At 41.9% G+C, this 11,687-nt stretch overlaps 1 protein-coding gene across 6 annotated transcripts in view; it reads right to left on the minus strand.

The window, feature by feature from the left end:
* GRM3 (glutamate metabotropic receptor 3) overlaps window positions 1-10,067 on the minus strand; it is a 102,605-nt gene extending 92,538 nt beyond the window's left edge. For all 6 annotated transcript variants that reach the window (XM_064421846.1, XM_064421848.1, XM_064421847.1 and 3 more), the window contains exon 1: window positions 9,334-10,067. The gene's annotated coding sequence lies outside the window, so the exon portion shown is untranslated. The remainder of the gene's footprint in view (window positions 1-9,333) is intronic.
* Between the last annotated feature and the right edge of the window lie 1,620 nt (window positions 10,068-11,687).

Here is an 11,687-nt window from a genome sequence, read left to right on the forward strand (position 1 = left end):
CAAAAAGTGAGATTCAGTTAAACTTTTGGAGACCTTCTGTCCATAAGAGCAGTGATACACTTAAGATATATGCTTCTGCAAGAGGCTGTGAAATGTCTGTTAGTGCAGATTTTAAGGAAATCATTCAACAAGTATCAGTTAATAAAGATTTAAAGACAGTTTATGCCACCTTTGGAGGGGGAGATGGATCAGATGAGGTCCTTACTGGTGTCATTATCTGTGGAACTATAAATGCTGTGTTCAGGCAAAGGGAACATTGTGTACAATCTTTGAAAATTAAGAATCTTACATAAAAAAGGCTTCTTTCCATCCATTTCTGCCCTAATGGACACTGCACTCTCTCAGGATAAGTTCTAATTGGAACCTTGTGCCCTCGCCAGGAAATCACAGGACTCAGAAACCCTATTACTCTGCAGCTGCTCCCTGGACATTGATTTAAGGTAGTTAGGTCTAAGTGGAACTATTTGTCTGCCTCCTTCCTTAAAAAAAAAAGTGAAATAGACAGTCAAATAAGTAGAAGTAATGTAAGCCTTGACTTCATCTTACCTACTGGCCAAAATACCTACATTTTAGGGAGTGGAAGCATCTCTCAGAGACAAGCATCCAACAGGGCACATTTCTCCTTGCTACTGCAAACTTCATTTTACATTCCACCCTTTGGCCAAAAGCCTGATATATTAATTAAATCTCAGCTTCCAGGACCTGGTGTTACTTCCAGACTAAACTCATCCTTTCTCCATGCTGAATGATGCCACTAGGACTATGTTTATCTGAGCTGGATACTCAAGGTATTAGCATTAATCACTAAGCTTTGTCCTGGATATCTGCTTCTGGGAAAAAAAAAATCTTGTTTAGATGACTGATATTATTGAGAATTTCATAATCCTTAGAAATCTCAAAAATGTCAATGACACAGTAAAACTAAAGCATCAAACCTCATTCATTAGAACCTTCTAATGCTGTTGAAGTTTCTGATATTTCTTTCTGTCTCTGAAACTGTTAAAATAGAAACACCTTTCCCACATTTTCCTTCTCTGCCTTTAACAAATGATGGTTCTTTTAACCTCCTTCTCCCCTCTTTGTTTGCTCAGAGGATCAAAGCCTTTTTATTTATTTCTTTTTCCTCCCAAGCAGTTTCTGGAGTGTTGAAAAAGCACCACCAGTATACTGAGTTTACATTACAAACAAGTTAAAATTCCCAGTCTGTCAGAGCTTTTCTCCTAGGATACCAAGGAAAGCAAAGTTCAGCTAAACTGCACAATTATTCGGAGATCACTTCTGAGTGAAGAAGCAAAGATTGCTTTAAGCAGAGCTATTCTCTTCTCAGAGAATTAAAGTCCACTTCAGAAAGGAAAGTTATTATCCTCTGAAAGTTATCTGATTTTATTTGTATTCCTGGAGTGACTCCATTAAGTCATGTTCCCTTTTCACCCATAAAATCATCTTAATGAATCAGCTGTGGGATTTGCCATATGTAAATGTACCTTATGACAGCCACAATGACAAGTGAATGGATGAAAAAGGCATGGGCTGCATGTTGCTTTTGTTGGAACAGCAGTGGGGTTTGTTCTGCTTTTAAGACCTGAGGTAGAGAGTTTATTTCTTTTCTTGGTTATGAAGCAAATGCCTTTTTTTTTTTTTTAAGGTAAATACATTTTGTGATAATGGTGTGAAAGAAGCTTGAGCAGTATGGTTTAGGAGTATTTGGCTAAAACAGACTTGAATGTTGGTCTATGGTTCCCACAAAATTGTTCTCCTTTTCCTCAACTTCTGAGAGCAAAGACTTGCCTGATAACTCAACCTCATCATCAGTCAGTGTAGGATGAGCTTGCACCTGTTTAATAAAGCACATTGTCTGCTGATCTCTGGTATTGTCAGGGCTCTTCTGAAGCCAGGGTGGCTGCAAGGAACAAAATGAGCAGCACAATTAAGAGATCCTGAGGGAATACAATGAAACTCTTGCAAGATGGATTTAACAAGTATACTTTAGTGTGTTCTTACAGGGGTTGGAAAATATCTTAGAAGATTCCTATAAACTTTCCAATTTTTCTAGAAAAATATTATTTTATGAACCAGTATTTCATGATAAGGAAAACAAGAAACTTAATAGTCTCTATGCAAACAATGCACTGTAATGTCTATTAGGTGTTGTAAGGTCTCCTTTTCACACCATTTTGCCAAAGTTTAATCCAATATTACTACACTGAAGCCCCATGGGGGCAGTTTTCTCCCCTGCTTTTTTCAAGGCAGAGTTAAATACTGGTAAAATATATCTGTAACAAGATAAAATCAAGACAATTTATGGTATTACAGAAACATCTGGAAGTTTTACAAAGGAACCAAATGCAGTTTCAGTTGACATACAGTGAAGATGTCTTTCTGACTGACTAAAGGGTTATAAAAATGCCATTAAAAATCTATGATAAAAAGCAAAGAAGTCCATAGTCATATTCTTGACTGGTGACACTGAACAATCAAATACACACATAATCTCACCAAAAATTTTAAGGATGTTTTTGAAAACTTTTTGATTTGTTATGACAAGACCAATTATATTTTTTGCATAAAAATATAAATTTTTAAGTGGTCTTGCAGAGAAATATAATTTTGACAGTTCTTAGCCACGTGAGCTGATCCATGTATATTCTTTTAATACCTCAGCACTGAACCCTACATGTGTTACTGCACAATACTTTAATCTTTCTTTTTTCCTCCATCCTTTTGTCTATTTATCTGCTTTCTCTTGTCATGAAAGTACAGATAAATAAAAGGGAAAAATTAATCATTCTATGAGTTCTGGAAACCTCCCCAAAATTTGCTTCTTGACTTTTATCACATTTCTTGCTGTGTGAGTCTAACAGTAGGGCAGCCAATTTCTGCTAAGCATTACAAATGTAATATTTTTAAACACTAGCAGAGCATCTCTTCTCATGCTTTCCTGACAATTTCTTCACTAGATGATGCAATCAATGTGAATTAAATTAGTAATAACAATATAATACATAATGATTATAAAGCAATACAGAATTTTCAAGGCAGTAAGTACTGGATCCAAAAATACCTCAGCCAAAAATCTCTTGCAAAACACACAGGTAGAAATGCTCCCTCAAGCACAGCTGCAGGTGCCCCATTGTGGAGGCCTGGCACACACAAGCTGGGGACCCTTTGGGATCTAAGGAGACTTAATCACAGCTTTGTTATAGAAAATAACCATCCTGATGTGGTGAGCTGTGCTTCTAACAGCTCAAGGTCAAAAAGGTCAGTACTGGTCTAGGAGCCTCTCAGAGAACCCCAGACTGGCTTCCCACAGGCTTCTTTCCTCACCAGGGAGGAGGAGAATTTAACCTGCATTCCTATAACAGACAGCATTTCTGTAGCCCTGCTATTACATGTCTGTAGAGCAGGGAGCCACACCACTGAACAATGGAACAATGTTTAGGAACTTTTAGGGCTGAAAAAATTTAGGAATATATTTGGGGATAAATTTTAGGAATTTAGGTGTGAAACAATATTTTGTAAGATTTTCAAACTCTTTTCAATTTGTGTCCCATCCTACACCTCACCATCGGATTCACTACACAGTGTTCAAAGCCTGTTGCAAGCCATTAATGTCCCTTTAGTGTTAGATTTGGCATCTGACACATTAATTTTGCTGCTGGAAGCAGTTTAGAACCTCTCGATATAATCAGACAGCCCCTTGTTGCCCACTTGTTTCAGCCAGTTTCTCTGCAGAGCTCATTCCAGAGAAGAATTCTGCTGCTGGAATCCCAAACTGGTGAGCTGCCTGCAGCATCATCCTCCACAGAGCACAGGGCAGATCTCTGTCAGCTCAGCAATGTGTCCTTTGGAGGACCAGCACCACAACTCACAGGGGCTGAGGCTCATGCAGTTATGTAGTCATGTGTCCCTTCTCCAGATGCAGCATTCAGGTAGCACAAAAATTGTCCCTGGTTTGTGTCTGGGCTCGTTAGTGGAGTTTTTTGAGGGAGTGGAAGCTAATGTATAAGTTTTAGCCTCAGCTCAGGGTGTTGTCAGTCTCTACACTCTGCACATTTTCTCTTCTCCCTGTCTTCCACCAGCATGTCATATTCTAGTCAAAGGTTTTTCCCAGTTTTCAGGTTCCCTTCAGCTCTTTCCTCCAGGCAAGCCCGGGCCCCAGCTCCTCCTCTGTACCAGTAGAAGATGACTTTCTGTACCTCCCACACCCTTTGATACTATTTTCTTCTCTTTCCTTTTTTTTTTTTTTTTGTCAATCCCTTCTTCCAGCCTTTGTCAGTGCTTTTCCTCTGATGTCATGCCAGTCCAAATCCTTTCATTTTACTTCCCTTTTTTATTCTTCCCTTTGTTCTCTCCTCAAACACATCTCATTTTCTCAAGAGCATTCTTGTTTCTTCTCACTGGCATACTCTACCTCACTTATTCTTTCAGGTACCCTGTTCCTTAAAGGGAGCTCTAAACTAACATGTTCATCCTTCTTCACATGAAAAACCAATAATCCCATGATTTCTCCTAATATAGTTCTGTCCTATGAATTTGCTGGCTTTGTGGTCTCCCAATTAGCTTTTGACTTAATTTTCTCTTGTGCAGACTTGCTTGATTTTCCTCTGGAATCTGACAATGTCTCCATTGACTTCACCACCTTCATCTGCCTTAAAATCTCTTCTTCCCACAACTGGCTTATCATTTAATTTGCTTCTCTTCCAGATTGAAGTCATTTGAGTATCTCTACTGATAATTTTTCCCTTTTCTATCAAGCAATTCCCTTCTTTTTATTTTTCCCATTTTGTCTTGTACAGAGATATTTTCCTCAATCTTTTTTTTTCTGTTTTCACAACTTTTTTCCCCTCCTCTATTCACTTTTCTAATGGAGAATTTCAAGGTCTGACAGCATCCACCAAAAGTCCAAGTTCCCATTTCATCCATGAAAGGTTTATCAGTGATTCCCTCTCTACACACCTTGCTTGATGCACATTTGATCTAGTTCATATACTTGGTGATCATGCTGTATCCCTGTGGATGCCCTGGGAAAGTGACTTTGAGGTCAGGGTCATCAGTACTATCAAGTTCAAGCCACATGCCAGACTTTATAGTGTTCTGAAGAAAGGCTGCCTCAGCAGCTGGGGTTAAGGCCATGCTTTTCCATGTGGATATGTTGGGTCTTAGTCTGGAAAAGCTGCCAACCTGACTCTTACATTTTTGGGAAAGACTGTTGATTAACATGAGGAGCCCATAAGTTCCTACACAAGCAGTATAATTGCTGACTATGCAAATACTCCCATAATCTCAGCATAGCTATGAAAACTTGCATGATAATTGTTCCAACTGCATAATTTTATATATAAGAGGACTAATATCAGATAAAAGCAATATAGTTCTATAGCCCATTTTTGGTATAATTTGCTGTAGTTCTTGTAATTCTTTTTGACTTTGATAGGTTCACAGTGATTTACGCCCCATGAAAATTTGTTGCATTACTCTCAAAAGGCAGCTGGAAACAAGACAGTACATTTCTTGCAGTATTTTCGTAAGTCTGCACATCCCTGAAATTAATGTCTGAAAACCTCTTAAGACAATAGATAAACCAGCAAATCCATTGAGATCACATACGGCATTCTGGGCTTACCTGAAGAAAGAGACCTGAAGAAATTGCACTAATCTGTAATAGCTGAAGCACTCCTAACAATGAACTGTGGTTTTGTCCCAGTGGAAACACCTGACAATTGCATTGAGGCTATTCCCAGGCAGCATTGTGACTTGGAGGAATTTTTTTTTTTTTTGTCATTTTACTCTTACTGCTAAATTAAACTCGGGATTTTCTGTCAATCTTTATTTTCATAAAATGAAATGTGTTACAAGTGTTTTTTGGTTTTTTTCCTGCCAGTTTAGGGCTGGATTATCAGCTAGAATTCATAGCGAGAAACAGTCACAGGCAGAGACTTAGGAGGATGATGCCACTGAAGGATACTACCCTCCTTTCCTGCCACTTTTGGACCCCAGGTCCACCAGGGTTTTGCTCTGGATGTTTAGGGCTGGCTGCAGGGGCAGGGTGGCTGATTTTCCCTCTGGTCACCCCATTTTTTTTGGCTCTGGATACACCTGCATTTCAAATGCAACCCACTCAGGAATTAAAGCAGAGACTTATTCTCCACACTAGGAGAGAGCAAGAGGACAATTTTCTCTTTAACTCTCTGACCTGGACTCAGTTTTTGATTAAGCTTTAAATCAGCTCTCAGTTTTATACCAATAAGCAGAAAAATCAACAGTCAATATTACACCACCTTCACAACAGCTTATGTAGCTTGCCATAGTTATACACATTCCCACATAGACAGTAATGCTGTCTGATCCTGGAGAGCATCAAACATCTTGGCAGTGTTCTGTGACATCCTGAGAATGACTTTACCAATGACAAAAATTCATACTAACTGATCAATAACTATAGTACAACAAGGTGGAGGAAACAAGGTGCAACAATCCCGATAAAATTTTGTAGGACTTTGGAGACAACTTTCAAAAACTGATCAGAGAATGAAGTCCATTCAGTAGGATGTTGTTGGCAAATTTAAAACCTCATATACAGGATCTCACACCCCGTGAAGTCTTCAGGCTGGATTTTCAAATTGCACTGCTAAACCAGACTTTTGGTGGGTGCACACCTCATGTGCACACCTGAATTCTTGTAGGCAAGCAGAGAATTTAGCCCACTGGCTTTAAAGGTAAAATTGTAATTTGACCCCAGCATAAGAAACATTAGAACCAGGACTTTCATGTCTTATGGTATTCTATATAGGACTCTGTGAGCCACAGGACAATTTATGTTCTGTAGGACACTGCCATGGGCAAGTTGTGTTCACACAAAGCATCCAAATTGTTCTTTCTTTAATGCCACTACATGTCCCTACACTGCCTTCATTTCCAAATTCAGCTCCACTTATGTAACACAGACCACTGAACTGAATGATAGCATTGTTTGTAATGTATTTCTTTTATTTTGGCTTTCCAGTCTGATTTAGTACTTTGCATTGTCACATTTATTTAACTGTAAAAACATTATGTGAATCCAGAAAGATACTTTATCCCTGCATCTTCCTTTAGATCCAGTCTTTCAATGATAAAATTAGAATCTTACTCCTAGACAAGGTGTCAAGATTTGCCTAAAAACTTTATTCCTTTATTTGTAGAAGCTTATAAGTAGGTCATCAACACAAGTAACCCAGGCAAACATCAACAGTGATTAGAAAAGCATCTTGGCTCCAGGATGAAAGTCTGGTTTTAATGTACTTGATACCAATGCCATTTTACTTGTCTTCAAGTTATGGAGCAGTAAAGTAACTAATATGTTTTCTATTTTAGAGTGTGTTTTATATTTTATATATAACGGAAGGCTCTAGAGGTATCAAGAGTATGAAGAACATCATTCTCTTAAAACAAACCACAAACAAACAAACCCCAAACAAACAAACAAACAAACAAGAAAAAACTCACTGAAATTAAAATATGAAATATTCTAGTAGGGAAAAATTAGCTTGCATTGCTCTTCAAATAATCAGTTCATTAAGAAGGATTTGCATGAATTGTTAGATTTCACTCAAAGGATGAACATTACGGAAGTACAATTTTTCTATTACCTTAACTATGAATAAAATTAGCTTAATGTGTATTTTTTCCCAATATATCTGGAGAAGTTACCTTTTCTTATAATACATTTATCAACATAAATAACAGCAGAAGAATTCATCATGATTTAGGTGCATTTCAAGATATTGAAAAACACCATTTTTCTAAAATATGTATTTGATCAGGTGTGTTGTGTGATTTTCAAATTGTTTTCATGAATATTTAATCAACATGAGACATATACTTATGCAAGCTGAAATAGGTACCAGTCTGTGTCCCAGGCTGTTCTGTTTCACAGTCTTCCAACTGAATATTTTTTAAAGCTGGTTTAACTAATTAAAAAACCAACAACAACAACAACAACAAGAACTAAAATAATCTTCAGCAGGTGGCATAAACTGAGAAGCCAAAGAACTCACAAACTACCAGCAAATCCTTAGTTCACTTCAATGCAGTACTGGTGAGATGCCTGCCTAGTTTTTCATCAATTGCTTGAGTTTTATCAAGATTGCTGAAATACACAGATATGTAGGTAAAATGATCCACTGAATCTCTGTGATAACATAAAGCCCCCAAAATCCAGCTCTCCCCCCAAAATCCTACCTACACTGGCATAGAGATCCACTTTCTCACACCCACATGTGTGTCCCAGTGTGGCTGGCACACACACAGATGGAAGGTACGTACCCACACACCTCTAGGTCTACAGAGGGTTAGATAAACACTGTCTGGGAATAAAAAACACATTCCTATGAATCTGTACATAGAAAACATCCACACGAATCCCAGCAAACACATAAGCACAGATAGACACACCTGCACACCCAGAGACACAGGGACATGGGCAAGGCACATCCACAGGCACAGACAGCTCCAGAAGAACAAACACCCCTGCACAGCTGGCTGTGTACTCACATGGACACACAGATTATGTATGTGAGGAAGAGTTACAATGGCTATATCATCCCTGCTAGTCTCTCCTTCCTTTTTGAAATAATCCAATTTTAGGATCCTGGAGCAAGCCAGGTCCCTGCAGAGAAGATATTCCCAGAGAAGCAAAGCACTTCCAATTTCTTTAAGGTTCTCCACCTCTCTCCCACTCTCTCCCAGCAGCAGATCCAGGGAGATGAGCTGGGCACTCAGCACGGTTTTCCCAGCTGCTGGCTTGGCACTTTTCACCCCAGTATAAGGAAGGGCATAGGATGGCAAGCTTAAGATCTCATCCCTTTACCCCCAAAGCCCGTGGGAGCAGGAACCTCTGGACAACATCTGGACACAGCTCCTCTCTGCACACTGCCCGGACCCCCCCAGCTGTCGACCACAGGGGTGCCCCTCAACCCTACCCTCTGCAAGTGTAAAAGCCCTTGTTCTCCTCCTGCTCCCTCCCTTCCCCGTTTACCCTGCCCCCCGAATCCCGTCAGGAATCCTCTTTGCATTTCGCCGCTCTAAACTTTTTCCTGGCTGCACAACCCGCAACCCCCGGGGCAGCGGCTGCGCCTGGTCCAGAGGCAGAATGGGGCGGGGGTGGGCTGCAGGGACCCGGGATGCAGGGATCCAGGCTGCAAGGTGTGAGATGCAAGGAGTGGGATGCGAGGATTGAGATGCGGGATACGGGGATGTGAGGACCGGGATGCGCGAATTTGAGACGCAGGATGCAGAGACGGGGATGTGGGATGCAGGGACCAGGACGCGGGATGGCAGAGCCCAGCTTCTTACCGTGCAATGAGGATGGGTCCTGGTGAGGGTCTCCAGCTGCCCCCGGGCATCGCGGGCCTCCCGATGTGCTCGTTAAACATCCAGCGGGGAGTCTCACCCCCCAAACTTGTGTGAGCCGCTTCCTCTGGGAACAATCACCCTTTCTCCCCCCCACCTTGGATCGGATCCCGATGGAAACTCATCAAGGCCTCCTAAGTGGTCAGAGGTAAGCTGCGAGGGAAGGAGAAGAGGGGGACAACGGGACGGAGAGGTCGTGATCACCAAGCGATGATCCCCCTCCTTTCCCCTCTCCCCTGGAGCACCCGCTTCCCGCTCCTCTGACCAACTTTGGCTCTGCTCAGCCAGGCAGCGCCTGGGACCGGCGCTGTGAATTGGGGTCCCTTTTCGCAGCCTGGCATCTTTCTAGATTTCCTCTCCTTTCCGGGCAAAGGGGATTGGTGCAAAGCTTTAAATTAGGAGGCGACCTAGAGTTGCAAAGACAGGGAGTGGGAGCTGGCTGGCGTTCGCAGACCGCCTCCCCCTGCGCTCGGCGCTGCGCGGAGGGGCCGGCTGAGCCTTATCCCTAGCATTTATTCATTGACCGCCTTCCTAGTTCTCACCCCGGAGCTGGCTATCGCTCCTGGCACGGCCGGGAGCGGGGCTGTGGCTGGGAAGGAGGCGAGCCCCATGCTGCGGGGCTCCCCGCGGCTGTTTAACTGCGCCGGCAGCGCGGGCAGCGCGCAGCCCGGTCCCGGGGGGAGCACAGGGCTGGGGGGGGACACGGGGACGCTGCTGTCGCCTGGCAACCCTGCATCCCTGCCCCGAGCATCCCTCCCCCAGCGCCCTGATTGGACGGGGCCGGGGCGGGGGGAGCGCACACGCTCCTCCGAGGATGCTGCGCCCCGGCACTGCGACTTGTCGCATCCTCAAAGAGCCGGGAGCGGGCAGGGTGAGCACGGAGCAGCCGGGAGAGCCGAGGCAGTTCAGGGCGTTGTATCACCCTTCTCCTGCCTTCTCGCTGCCAGCTGGCTTGATCGATTTGCTTCTGCTCCACATCTCCTAGAAAAACAATGTATTTGTGTATGTATGTATGTATGTATGTATGTATGTATGTATGTGGACGGATAGATAGATAGATAGATAGATAGATAGATAGATAGATAGATAGATACAAAGAAATTATACCAATATATGCACACAAATATATGTATATAACATATGAATCTTTATATTCAGATACATGTATATGTATTATCCACAGTATATTATCTCTCTATATTTTAACTGGGAAGAGAGAAGAAAAATAGTTACTGTGGAAAGATCACTTCAGAGTGCAGCAAAGCTGGATACAAAGGGAGAAAGAAAGCTACTTTTTGGCTTGTATGTATTTGAAAACCATGGGTTTATAGCAGCTGGAATTTTAACAGAAGGTTGTGGTCCTAAAGAAAGAATTAAACCCAGTGAGGTGAGTGAACTGTAAGAGTCAGTAAGGATGGATGCATTGGCTTCAGAGAGGGTGAGTTTAAGCCATGCTGCATGGGGCATTGCTGGTGTTATGTGTGGCTTCATTGCTTATTCTCTGCTGTGGGGGACAGTGAGCAGCTGCTTCCTGCTGGTTGGGTGTAGTATGGAGAGGATGTCTGCAAAATCCCAATACCTCCCTTTCCATACAGCTCCAGTGAGAATTTCTCATTCTTTAGCAGGGAGAAGCCCATTGTCCACTTCTCCCTGGATGTTTCCCCCCACCTTTGGACATAACCCCACCAGTGCTCAGCTGAAGCAAGGAAAGAGACACTGCAGTCAGGAGCTGCAATCCAGCAGCTCACATGGGGCCACTATTGTTTCAGCAGCCACAGTTCCAGTAAGGAGTTAAAACAAAGTAAAAGGAAATGAAATAAAATAATCTGCTTCTGCTTTGGAATATTTTATGTTTAGTTATTTAACACCTGTTTACTTTTGTGATCTACCATTATATTTGAGCTACCTGGCTAATTCTATGATTTTTTTCTTTCTTGGAAGCCAAGGACATTTGCAGAGATGTGTCTGTTAAAACTGTTTCATTAAGGACTTAAGTTAAGCAGGGAGCAGAATGAAAGACAGCAGTTTCTCTCAGGTTTACCCTACTTTAGATGAGATCAAAATGTACATGAGACATTGCTGTAACATAAGGGTAAACTGGAATGAATAGGAAATCAGTCTCATGTCTTTTGAATCACACCACCATTTGACAAATAGGTTCAGAATACAATTTTTTCACAGTCCTGAAGGCTGATTGCCAGGAAAGGTGAGGGAAAAGAATAATCTGATTCTGCATTGCTCTGTACATAGCAATCATGCCTCAAAGTGAGTATGAAAGTAACTTTTTCATTGGGTAG

This window comes from Passer domesticus, chromosome 5 (assembly GCF_036417665.1).
Source record: "Passer domesticus isolate bPasDom1 chromosome 5, bPasDom1.hap1, whole genome shotgun sequence".
NCBI classification, from domain to species: Eukaryota; Metazoa; Chordata; class Aves; order Passeriformes; family Passeridae; genus Passer; species Passer domesticus.